Genomic DNA, 13,250 nt, shown 5'->3' with positions numbered 1-13,250 from the left:
GAGAGAGTTGCTGGAGTTATGTCATTAGATGGCATGCCCCTGATTTCACATACTAAACTTCAACTCTCAACCCACAAGTCTCCACAACCAGTCACACCATCTCATTAAATGGTACCAATCTGTATAGACATATTTGATGCCTCTCTCTCAGATTCCTTTTTTCAATAAATCTTCTCTTGAATCAATTCTAACTATAAAATATGACAAGTGTTATGTTTTCTCCCCATATATGTTGCCACTTTATTAGTACACATGCAGTTTTTGAGGCTGCTGATCTTCTGATTCCTACTCCTTCGCTCCTCTCCATGCAGTCACAAGAATGGTCTCTAAAAGTGAATGTGTCATGTCATATCCATTCAAGATATTTCAAAAACTGTTTTTCTCTACACCAGAATGAAATTGTAACATTTTAAGAAAAACTTAGAATCCCTGCATATGGGCAACTTCTACCTTTCCAATCCCGTTGGATATTGGTATCTTCCTAGCTCATGACCTTCCACCCATGTGGGAGTTTAAGGAAAAATAGTACAAGATACATCAAGTAGAAGAGCATCTATCATAGAGAAGACAAACTGAAGCTGGCTGAACAGAGGTACATTCAGAGATGCATTTTCTTTACCAGCAGCGAATGATTCTTGCAGGCAGGTTCCCCTCCACAACACACAAAAAGAGGTCATCTATTTGCATATGGTTGACAGCAAACAGGCTATCCTAACTTACCTTAGTTTGGTTGTTGAGCTAACAAAGACCGAGGTTTGTCAGCTTCTGCTGTAACTATAGAGAGATAGGACCTGTCCTGGGAGTAAGGTGCTATCTCCAAATTGCTGGCACTTGGAGTCAAGCCAACTAGCAATGGCAGCTACACCCCTGTCTCTCCTCCCCGGTCAGATATACAGATATAGTGACATATACTCATGTCACACTGTATAACAAAACCAAACCTCAGATTTTGCTTTCCTGTGTAGGAAAAACCCCAGTTCTTCCATACTGTGTGTTCCTTCCCCATGAGTAGTCTCCTTTACTGCTCACAAAGAACTCTTCTAGTCATGAAATGCATGGAGTTTTTTTCCCCCACAACATGCAATTCTCTGCAATATCAAGTGGGATCCTACAATTTAATTTTCACACTATCTATCCAGAGATGTGATTATATTTCACATATTAAGGGCTCAGTCTCATGAAACTACAACACCATACACACATTTCAGACACAAGGAACCAACCCAGATTGCACCTGCGCTTCCTACCAATCAGCTATACCTCAGAGGTTCCAAAGATCCCCTCCCTGAGTTTGATTAATTTGCTAGAGTGGCTCACAGAACTCTGGGAAACATTTACTCATATTTACCAGTTTATTAAAGGATATAATAAAGAATACAGATGAATGGCCAGATGAGATACATAGGGAGAAATCTGGGAGGGGCCTGTGTACAGGAGTTTCTATTCCCTGTGGATTTGGAGAAAGAGAAAAAGAAAAAAGAGGAAGAAGTCGGAGGAAGAGGAGTGGGAAGGAGGAGGGGGAGAGAGGAGGAAGTAAACCTGGAGAAAATAACAAGTAAGTTTGGAGAATTAACACCACAGATGAAACTGCTTCTGTAGGGTCCTTAAATCTATGAATTTATTAGCAGTGTATTAGACTTTTTTATGTGGGATATCTGGAGAGAATGAGACAATTTTATTACCATCATTTTTGTTAATAGCAATTATGTTTTTTAAAAAGATTTTATTTATTTGAGAGACAGCAAGCATGAATGGAGAAGGAAGGGGAGAGGAGAGGAAGAAGCACGCTCCCTATGGACTAGAGAGCCCTACAAGGGGCCCAATCCCAGGACCCTGGGATCATGATGTGAGCCAAAGACAGATGCCCAACTGACTGAACCACCCAAGTGCCCCAAAAATTATATTTTAAGGTAACTGTCAACACAATTCTTAGGAATCTAGGGTGTATGTGTGGATAAAATAGAAGGATATTATATTTATAAAATAATTACTTAATAAAAGCAGATTTTCTGAACAGAATTAAGCTATAAACTGCAATTTTTGAAATTTCTATAGATGACAGGCATGGTCTTCTGAGTGTGAATACGTCCATTAGCTTTTATTTGTAGCACAATAGTACAGATATGAATGGAACTTATGAATAAATAGACTTGATTGACAATATTTTGGGTGTACATATTCCCAGTTGTATTAACCCATGTCCTCCAGTGTTTAACCAAGTAGCCACGAAAAAGATTACATAAATTTAGAGCACTCTAATTTTTCTAGAGCCTTAGATTCTTTTCTTTATGAATTTACATTTTTTATATTCCTAGTCTTATCTTTCAATCTTTAACAACAAATTAGCAAAGCATTTTTTCTACTTATCCTTATTTTATTTCCATTTGTCCAAAATGCATTCATAGATTTTAAGTACTATAGTAAGTTCTGTGTCCCTTTGTAGGGTTTTAAACTGGATTATGTGATGACGACCATCTGCTCAGGATCTCACTTCCTTTTTCCATTGAAGCAGCTTGAAATTAAAGTTGACAAGAATGGTTTTCTATAGGCACTTATCCAGAAAGCAAAGTGGTATATACATCCATGCTGGTCAAAAATATCTCAATACATATGTAAATTTCATATTTAATTATAATATTATACAGTGTGTTCTATAAAAATAAAGTGATTTAGGAAAAAAAACATAGAACTAATCAAAGGAACAGTACGGGTACTTCAGGAAACCTCAACTCCATATTAAACAAGTAATGTGGATATTTAGATTTTTTGAACCAATATAGAAGCTGATGGGATTATAATGATCGACACTCAAAATAACTCAGATAATTAATTACTTTTCTTAATAACAGAATTTAAATAAATGACTTCCTCCAACAGTTCTAAAGGTTGTATGAAAAGAGCAATACTATATTTAGATTTAGACTAACTGGGTTTCAAAGTCTATCCTGTGGCCTCTTAGTCTGGTATATTTGAGCAAATATATCTTTCTCCTTGTATCTATCTGGTCCTCTGTCAATGTGGATTATTTATAAAATTCAATAATACAGTATATTAAAATCTGTTTAGCATATTTAGTAGCAAATAATGCATTAAGCGAAGTGTTAAGAATATTTTCAGGGCATAAAAAAAAAATGCAGAGCTGCATTGTTGAAACAAGGCTGAGGACATAGAACCTTACCTCTTGGACCTTTCTTACACCCTCCATAGTGGGCTCAGGGGCATCTTTGAGGGAACTTAATACTGGTACAACTGGTAAGAAAGTCACTGTAATGTGATAGGGAAAAAGATCTTGACAAATATGAATCATTATACAATTGTCATATGTTGTTAAAATAGGGTGGCATGACTAATTAATTTGAGTTTGCAAAGTGCAGTTTCAGAATAAGAGCACATTCTCTTGATAGTAATTAGTAAATGGATACTGGGTCATGCCACCCAATGCCATTTGAAAGACCCAAGTTCTTTGTCCTGTTCTTCCCAGGAGGGCTGACTCCAAGCTTGCAGTTGCTCTCTGGGAATTGGCCAGAGAGGTTGACTTGCTCCAGGGTCAATTCCTCTTAAGTGAATAGTCAATATGAAGTACAAGTTCTGGTCCTTTCACCTCAATTCAGAACATAGTCAAACTTTGATGCCACTCTGGAATTCCCCATAATAGCAGGTCTTGGGATGCCTGGGTGGCTCAATGGTTGAGAATCTGCCTTTGGTTCAGGGCCTGATCCCAGAGTATGGGGATTGAGTCCAACACTGGGCTCCCTGCATAGAGCCTGCTTCTCCCTCTGCCTGTGTCTCTGCCTTTCTCTCTCCATGTCTCTCATGAATAAATAAATAAAATAATAATAATAAATAAATAATAAATAAAATCTTAAACAAAATAGCAGTTCTTGTCCATCTTTGAACTCCATGACAGTTCTATGTATCTTTATATGCAATCCTGCTTCCCCCATTCTGTACAGGTGTTGCTTCCCCAGTAAATCCCTTAAAAATCATTCTCAGTCAAAATCTACTTCCAGGCAGTTGTTCTAAAACTTTCTTTTTTTTTCCTTGCAAGTAGCCATAGGAAAAAACTCCAAAATAGGATTTCAATGTTGAATCACCTACTGACTAATTGGCTCCCACTGCTGGTGGTAGATAAAATACAAATAGCCCTTGGGATGATGCCATAGAGCAATTGATAAAATTTTTACTAATGAAAAATGCGGTAGGATGTCTATAGCTGGTAATATGTCAGGTTTGAAATATGAGGAAGTAATTCTTATAAATATTATGGAATTAAATATTTGTTCTTGGGTGCCCTTGATATTTTGGTAAAAAATAATAAAAATAATTACCAATTTATGGCTTAAAAAGGAATAATTATTTTCCATAGCATGAGTGAAGAATACAGAGTATCAGGACCAGGACTTAATTATGGGGTAGGTGAGTTCCAAAAGAGTTATGAATCCCAGTAAGTCCCTAATTCCAGTTCAAGGATCTAATTTTTTGGAAGAATTGGGACCTGAAGACTACAACCATAATATCTAGATTGAAGCACTTGAGAACCTTGAGATTCCAGATGTGCTCTCAATCATTAGACCATTGAAATAGCTCACTCTTTTCTGTTTAAAGGGAATGCTTGATGTTTCCTTGTAGACAATGAAAAGAACTCTGCCTTTCAAGACATCAAGCTCCCCAGACAGGAGCAAAGGCTACTGGGCTTCTGCCCAAAAGACCAATAACTAATTCAGCCAGAGATGTGCTGTATCTACTGGGAATAAAAAAGGACCACACACAACTGGAGACACAAGACCTAGCTAGCTAACATGCACTGACAGTCATCAGCTAAGCATGCAACTGGATTATGCAATGAGAATGGGAATACTAATCTAGATAAGAAAGATTTTACCAAAGTAGAAGGAGGACAAAGATGAGTATATCTTTAAAAAGAACCTTAGAAGATATGGCTATAAAACCTGTTACAGAATATTCTTGGAGTCTTGTAGAAAATTATTAAATGAAATGAGAATATAAGTGCTTCCAGGAAGGATATAGAGCAGAGGAAAATAATCAAAACACTTAGGGAAGTTGCCATGCCAGCAGTTTTATTACATATGACTGACAAGCCCACCAGTTGGCTACCCTTCCATGGCAGACCACAGAGCATGCACTGTTTACTAAAAAATGAAGACCACTCTCGTGGCGTAATAGCATAATCATTGAGAGGTTTCATGGTTGCTGACCTCTTCAGGTTGGGATGACCGAGGAAGATGAGCAGTCTGTAGCATGAGGTATGAGGGAATGCCGTAATGATATGTGTGCAGAGCTTAACTGTAGGAAGCAAATGGACACAATTATCCTAATGAGCATCAAATTCTGAGTGACAGCCAGAGGTTTCTGACTTGGAGAAACGTACAGAGATGGTTAATTAAACATGGTGTACATAAGGCCAAGAGAGATGGGCAGCCAAGAATAGTAATACTTTGTGTATACAATGAAGATGAAATCAAAGAGAAGCACTTTTTAGTTTTGGCATATAAAGTGTTTGAAAGTTGTTATCCATCCTTACAAGAAAAAAAAAAAAACTGAAAAAAACTGAAAATCAACAATTTAGCTCCATCGGAGAATGAAATCACTGGGCAAATCACCAGCCCCAAAACTCAAGATATAGGCAAATATGGAGACTCACAGTTGAGATAAGCTAACCAAGAGCAGAAGTGGCTGCAGCCAACAACTGGGAAGAACTCTGAAATGATAATTTTGATGAATTGCTGAAGGATGAGTATGGCTTACCTTGAAAACTCCTGAGGATATAGTGTTGAAGAGGTGCCCACATACATAGGTTTTGTCTCCAGGATATCCATATGGATTTCATGGTAAAGATCAGAGGAAAAATCTGCTCCTTTTCTGGGCAGAGGGAGGGAAAAAGTAACCATTTGGAATGTTGTAGAGCTTTCTCTGTAACAAAGTTCCATCCTCTCCACAAACTACTCTGAGTCTTACTGGGAGTACTTAAGAAAAATCCAAAGACAGAAATGGAAAAAAATATGAAAACAAGGAAACTAGGGGAAACTGAAGACTCTGACACCAAGAGCTAAAACAAATACTAAACATAGGACAATTCTTAGCCAGATTAGCATAAAACCTGACACTGAAAGCCTAAATACCATTGATCCTATTTCTTGATACCTCATATCTAGTTTTTAGCAAAAATTATAAGGGATGCCAGAGACAAGAGAAAAAGTCTGAAAAAACAAACAAACATCATAACCAGATGCAATATAATATATATTTTGAATTATTAAGATATGAAATTTAACATAATTAAATTAATATGTTAATGACTCTAATAGAAAAAAATAGACAACATGCAAGAACAAATGGATAATATAAGCAGTGATTAAGGTACATGGAGCACACTAAGCACGATAAAAAAAAATCCACCTAGTTATATTTTTCTTTCAAACTGCAGAAAGCCAAAGACGATGAATGAGAAAGTCTTGAAGGAAGCCAGAAAACAAAACAAAACTCTTACCTATGAAGTAATAAGGATAAGAATAATTACTTTGGATTCTACACTGGTCTTTAAGAACCATGGAAAATGGATGAAAGTGGAAAGTATTTAAAGTGTTGAAAGAAAGCAAAGAGAAAAAAAAAGGAAAACAGATATGTGTACAGTGAAATTATCTTTCAAAGGTAGACATAAACATTCCTCAAACAAGCAAAAACTGAGGAAATTTGTTGTCAGTAGACCCCCATTTCAAGAAATGTTAAAATAAGCTCTTCACAGAGAAGGACGATGATAATAGGACATAAATTGGACCCACATTAAAAAAAAAAAAAGAAGACCATCAGAGTATTATAAATAAACATAAAATAAAATATCATAGTTCATGAAATAGATGAAAATAAATAATTATAGCAATGTATTGGGTGATTACATACAGCTAAGTGAAATGAATGACAGCAATATCATAAGGAATAGGAGGAAGGATTGGGGATATTCTGTGACATGGTATTTTTTTTTTTAAGATTTTATTTATTCATTCATGAGAGACAGAGAGAGAGGGGCAGAGACACAGGCAGAGGAAGAAGCAGGCTCCATGCAGGAGCCCAATGCAGAACTCAAACCCGGGTCTCCAGTAGCACACCCTGGGCCAAAGGCAGGCACTAAACCACTGAGCCATCCAGGGATCCCCTGTGACATGGTATTTGTAATAAACAAGAAGTGGTATGATTTTTTTGAAAGTGGATTTATATTAGTTGTAAATGTGTCTTGACAAGTCTTAGCAACCACTGTTTCTGTTAAGAAAAACAGTGTATAGGGAGAGAAAACTGGATCTTATAAAATGCTCAATTAAAACCAGATAAAAAAATAAATAAATAAAATAAAATAAAACCAGATAAAGCATATATACATAAAATGAATATTATTCAACCTGAAAAAGGAAAGAAATTTTACACATACTATGATATGGATTGATCTTGGAGACATTATGCTAAATGAAAGGAGCCAGTCACAAACAGACAAGTGCTGCATGATTCCACTTATATGACATATGTGGAGTTATCAAATCTATAGTCAGAAAGTAGAATGCTGCGGGCCAGGAGCTAACGGGGAATGGGGAGCGTGGAGTTGTCATTTAATAGGTTCAAAGTTTCATCACTGCAAGATGAAAGAGTTTTAAAGATGGATAGTGCTGATGGCTACACAACAGTGTGAATGTGCTTAATACCCCTGAACTGTACCCTCAGGAATGGTCAAGATGGGGGGTGCCTGGGTGGCTCAGTTAGGTGAGCAGCCGACTCATGCTTCATCTCAGGGTTGTGAGATTGAGCCCTGAGTTGGGCTCCATGCTCAGTGCAGAGTCTGCTTGAGATTCTACGTCTCTGTCCCTCCTCCCTGCTTGCACATTCTCTCTCTCTCTCTCTCTTAAATAAATACATACATACATACTTAATAAATAAAATCTTTTAAAAAATAGAAAAAAATTTAAAAGGAATGGTCAAGACGGCAAATTATATGTTAACATATAACACAATTAAAAATAAGCAAGTAAGGAGAGTAAGAGAGAAATTCTTAAAAAGAACCAAAAACAGCTTCAGCAAACAGATAACAGATATAAACTTGGTAAATATCAATCCAACTTAGTAATAATTTGAATGTGAATGTTGAAATACACCAATTAAAAGATTTACAGTATATAAAACTACAAGACAACTTTACACTGCCTCCAAGAAATCCACATTGAATGTAAATACCTAGATATGAAAAGTAAAGGGATATAGACCTTATTAATTTTAACAAAAATAAAGCTGGAGTTATCGATGTTATCAAATTTGTGGGCATGGAGTTGTACATAACAGTCTTTTATTATCTTTTTGCTACCCATGGTCTGAGTAGTAATGACTTCACATACTAATAGTTCATTCTTTCTAGTTTTGACAAGGGAGTGCTCTGCTTCTATGGATCTATAGCAGATCCTGCCATAATGCACTATATGTTTCCGTAAAATTTACCATGTTATGAAAAATTGTGCGATCCAATCTACATTGTTAATGAAATGAATGGTGTTAGTTTCTCTCAACTCAAAAAAAAAAAAAAAAAAGACAGAGATGAATCATGGACACATTAAAACAATATGTAATTAGTACAATTTAAAGAGATGTTTATGCATGTTAAATACACAGTTTTGTGCATGTTAAGTGTTTAATACATAAATACTATAACAAAATATACTCTTTTCCTTGAAAAAATAGCTAAGGTTTGCTGGTGAAAATGGGCATCAAAACTATTGCAGGTTGTGAGTTATTATTATTGGAATAGAATTAGAATAGATAAAATAAATAGGATACAATAATTAGAATAATAATTTCTAATTAAACCAAAATGTTTAGTTATTGTGGCTGATGGAGGGTTATTTGACATCAGATGGAAAGTTTTAAAACCAAACAAGGAAGAGTGTAGGTCATGACACACATAGAGAACTTAGCAATCCTGACCTTTCGCACCCATCTTAATTTTCCTTCATTGTTTCTCCTTATTTTGGATTTAGTGGTTTTATTTTTTTTCTAAAATATTTGTTTTTAGGTAAAATCTGAGTTGACTTGAGCTGTCTTCCTTTGAATTACATATCCAATGCTATTCTTTTTCCCAAATGCTACTTTAACAGCATTCCACATGTTATGGTAATTTTTTTATGGTAATTTTTAAAACATTTTGGTTTAATTAGAAATTATTATTCTAATTATAGTATCCTATTTATTTTATCTATTCTAATTCTATTCCAATTATTTAATTATTTCTAATCTATTATTTTTCTTTAACCCAACATTATTTAAGAGTGTGCTATTTAGTTTTAAACATTTAGGGATTTTACAGATATCTTTCTATTACTAAGTTAAATTACTAAATTTAAGTTAGTTAAATTTCTATTACTAAATTAAATTAATTGTGGTCAGAGAATTAATAGTGGTCAACAAATACATTTTATTTACCTAAATGTATTTAAATTTATTAATATTTGATTTATAGCAGAGGATTTGATGTATCTTGGTAAATAACTCATATTCATCCTCATTGAAAAATTATGTTAGAGTGGGATGATTTATGTCAATTACATAAAATATTTCTTGTGTCTCTGTAACCTATTGATTATTGAGAAATTGTTGTTGAAATCGCAGTTACACTTGCAGATTTTTCTAGTTATTTTTAATTTTTTTTTTATTTATTTATGATAGTCACAGATAGAGAGAGAGAGAGGCAGAGACACAGGCAGAGGGAGAAGCAGGCTCCAAGCACCGGGAGCCCGATGTGGGATTCCATCCCGGGTCTCCAGGATCGCACCCTGGGCCAAAGGCAAGCGCCAAACCGCTGCACCACCCAGGGATCCCCAGATTTTTCTAGTTATTTTTTCAGTTTTTGTCTCATAAATATTGACATTTTGGTGCAAGGTATCCAAACTACATCTTCTTGATGAATTGATTTATTACCTTCATGGAATGTCCTTCTTTATTCTTGATAATTTTCTGTGCTCCTGAATGTACTTTGTTCAATATTATCATAGCCACCCTGATTTATTTTTTATTGTGTGAAAATATACATATGATATAATTTACCATTTTAACCATTCTTAAGTGTATGGTTAAGTGGCATTAATCACATCCACATTGTTGTGCAACCATCACCTCCATTCATCTTCAGAAATTTATTAATCTTTCCCTACTAGAACTCTGGCCCCTTTAGCAATAATTTCCCATTCCTCCTCCTCCAGCCCCTGGCAAACACAGTTCTACTTTCTCTCTCTAGGTTTGGGACTACTCTAGGAAAATCATAGGTAGAATGATACAGTGTTTGTTTTTTTGTTATTGGCTTATTTCACTTAACAGAATGTCCTCAAGTTTCATCTCTTTTGTAGCATGTGTCAAAATTACCCTTCTTCTATAAGGTTGAATAACTTTCTATTTTTTTTATAACTTTCTATTTTATGTGTGTTACACATTTTGTTTATCCATTATTCTGTGGATGACACATGTATTCCTTCTACAATTTTGGTTATTTTGAATAATATTGTTAAGAACATGAATGTACAAATATCTGTTAAAGTCCCTGCTTTTAATTCTTTGGACATCTACCCAGAAGTGGAGAATTGCTGGATCATATGGTAATTCTATGCTTATTTATTTGAGAAATAAACTGTATCCCATAGTGGCTGCAGTATTTTACATTCCTAACCAGCAATGTACAAGGTTCCTGTTTTTCCACAACCTTGTTAACATTATCATCTGTTTTTGTTTGTTTTATTTTTCGGTGATGGTCACCCTAATATATATGTCCCACTACCTTTTAATTAGTGTTACCAATGAATATTTTCTAAGCTGCTACTTTTTGTATTTATTATCAAATTATAGTTGACATACAAGGTGACATTAGTTTCAGGTGTACAACAGAGTAATAGCTCTTACTTTTAACCTGTTTATGTCTTTAAATTTAACATGTGTCTCTTATAAGCAGAGTATATTTGAACATTGCTATTTATTCCATCTATCTTCTAATTGGAGAAATATTATTCTTTGTATTTAAGGTGAGTAATTAAATGATTAAGTGTGTCTATTATTGTTTTACTAGTTTTCTTTTTCCTATCTGTTCTTTGTCCCCAGTTCTTTCTTTTTTTAATTAATGAGCCTATTTGATTTTTTCATTTTATTTCTCTTATTGGATAATTACCTTTAGCTCTTTTTTTTTAAGATTTTATTTATTTATTCATGAGACACATAGAGAGAGAGGCAGAGGCACAAGCAAAGGCAGATGCAGGCTCCCTTCGGGGAGCCTGATGTGGGACTGGATCCCCCAGGATCACGCCTTGAGTCAAAGGCAGACGCTCAACCACTGAGCCACCCACGCATCTGTCTTTAGCTCTTTTAATAAAAGGTTTATCCTGTCCACCTCTATGTGTGTTTCACATATAGTATAAAAACCTTTAAAACTGTACTTCCATCTCTCTCCTTTCACACTTTGTGCTGCTATTTCCATGTGATTTACTTATTTATATGTTACAAACCTCCTACACATTGTTATGTTTTTAATTAGTCAATTATATTTTAAAATATTTAAATTCCAGAGGAAATATTTTTTATATATATATCTATTCCTTAATATAGTTCTTGATTTTCATGTGGTATAATTTTCTTTTCCCTGAAATAATTTTTTAGAACATTCCTTATGGAGCATTTGTACTGGTAATATATATTCTCTTGGGCTAGTAAGTCTGAAAAATTATTTTATCATCATTTTTGAGAGATATTATCTTTGTATATCAAGTACTAGATTTACAGTTTGTTTTTGTTTTTTTCTCAATATTTTTAGGATTCTACTCACTTTCTCACTAACATTGCCTCCAGTAAGACATTTCTTTTCTCATCCACATCTTTGTTCCTCTCTGTGTGATGGCCCCTCCACAATTTTGAGATTATTATCTTATTATTTTGAGCATATGTGCCTTTAGTGCAGTTCTATTCATATTTCTTGTGCTTGGGCTCTGTGGAACTTCTTGAATCTGAGGTTAATTTTTTTTAACAAATTTGGAAGGTTTGCCCAAACATTTCTTTATATTTTCTGTCCCAACTCCCATTCTTGAGATTCAAATTATTCATTTATAAGGCCCTTTAATCATTTTTACAGCTCATGGAAAATCTTTTCACTTGTTTGAATTTGATTTCCTCTCTCTGCTTTATGTTGGATAGTTTCTGTTGATATATCTTTAAGTTTACGATTATTCTCTTCTACAGCTGCCATTAATCTGACATTAATCTTGTGCACTATAATTTTCACCTCTCAGACATTGTAGTTTTCTTGTCTAGAAGTACTATCAGGCTCATCTTTAAAATATTTTTTCTGTTTCTTTGTAATATTTGAACACAAGCAATAGATTTATAACAACCATTTTAATGTTTCTTTCTGCTAAATCTCACATTTGTGTCAGTTTTGGATCAGCTCAGATTGATTGGCTTTCCTCTCTTAATGTGTGATATGGTTTTCCTTCTATGCATGTCTGGTAATGTTTGATTTGATGGCAGGCATTGTGCATTTTACTTTTTTGATGCTGTACAATTTGTCTTCTTGTAATATTCTTGCGTTTTTTTCATACAGCACAGTTAAATTTGTTGGAAGCAGTTTGATCCCTTAGGGTTGGCTTTTGATATTTGACAGGTGGGTTTGTTTAGGCATTTATTTTAGGGCCAATGATTACCCACTACTGAGCGAAGAAACTTCTGAGTGCCTGAATGCCCAAGGAACCATCAAGCCTGATGAGGTTGAAACAAATAGGTGGTCATATTTATAATGTGCTATTTTATAATGGAGAAGAAAATTTTTGCTTTTCTGGTAGAGCTGGGTGTGCCCTCCAAGGAAAGTTAAAAAGCTGCTTCCAAAGTGACCACACGTAGAAATGCTCATTATGTTTTCAAAACTTTGAACTTCAGGCTTGAAAGAACAAGGAACTTCATTTGTCAGCAATTTGAGTTTGGATCACTAAAAAGCTGTCTGACCCACTGTTCTGACATTAATTCATAATGAATAATTTATCTGTCAAAGAGCCAGAATACTCACATTATCAAGATCAGTTCATTCTCTTGCTATAGCCAACATATAGGGCAAGTTGCATAACAACTTTTTAATTTCCAATGAGAAATGGCTGCCAAACTTGAGTGGCCAGTGAATTCTCTCCTCTTATGAGAAGCTGAAATAGTTATAATTAGAAAAATATCCTGATGCATAT

The 13,250-nt window shown here is 34.8% G+C and overlaps 1 long non-coding RNA gene across 2 annotated transcripts in view; it reads left to right on the top strand.

Moving 5' to 3' along the window:
- LOC111090861 overlaps window positions 1-13,250 on the top strand; it is a 71,503-nt gene that overhangs the window by 28,377 nt on the left and 29,876 nt on the right. The window lies entirely within an intron of this gene.

Source organism: Canis lupus, chromosome 18 (genome assembly GCF_011100685.1).
Source record: "Canis lupus familiaris isolate Mischka breed German Shepherd chromosome 18, alternate assembly UU_Cfam_GSD_1.0, whole genome shotgun sequence".
Classification (NCBI taxonomy): domain Eukaryota; kingdom Metazoa; phylum Chordata; class Mammalia; order Carnivora; family Canidae; genus Canis; species Canis lupus.
Note: the sequence above shows the minus strand (reverse complement) of the source record. Positions and strands in the feature narration are given on the sequence as shown.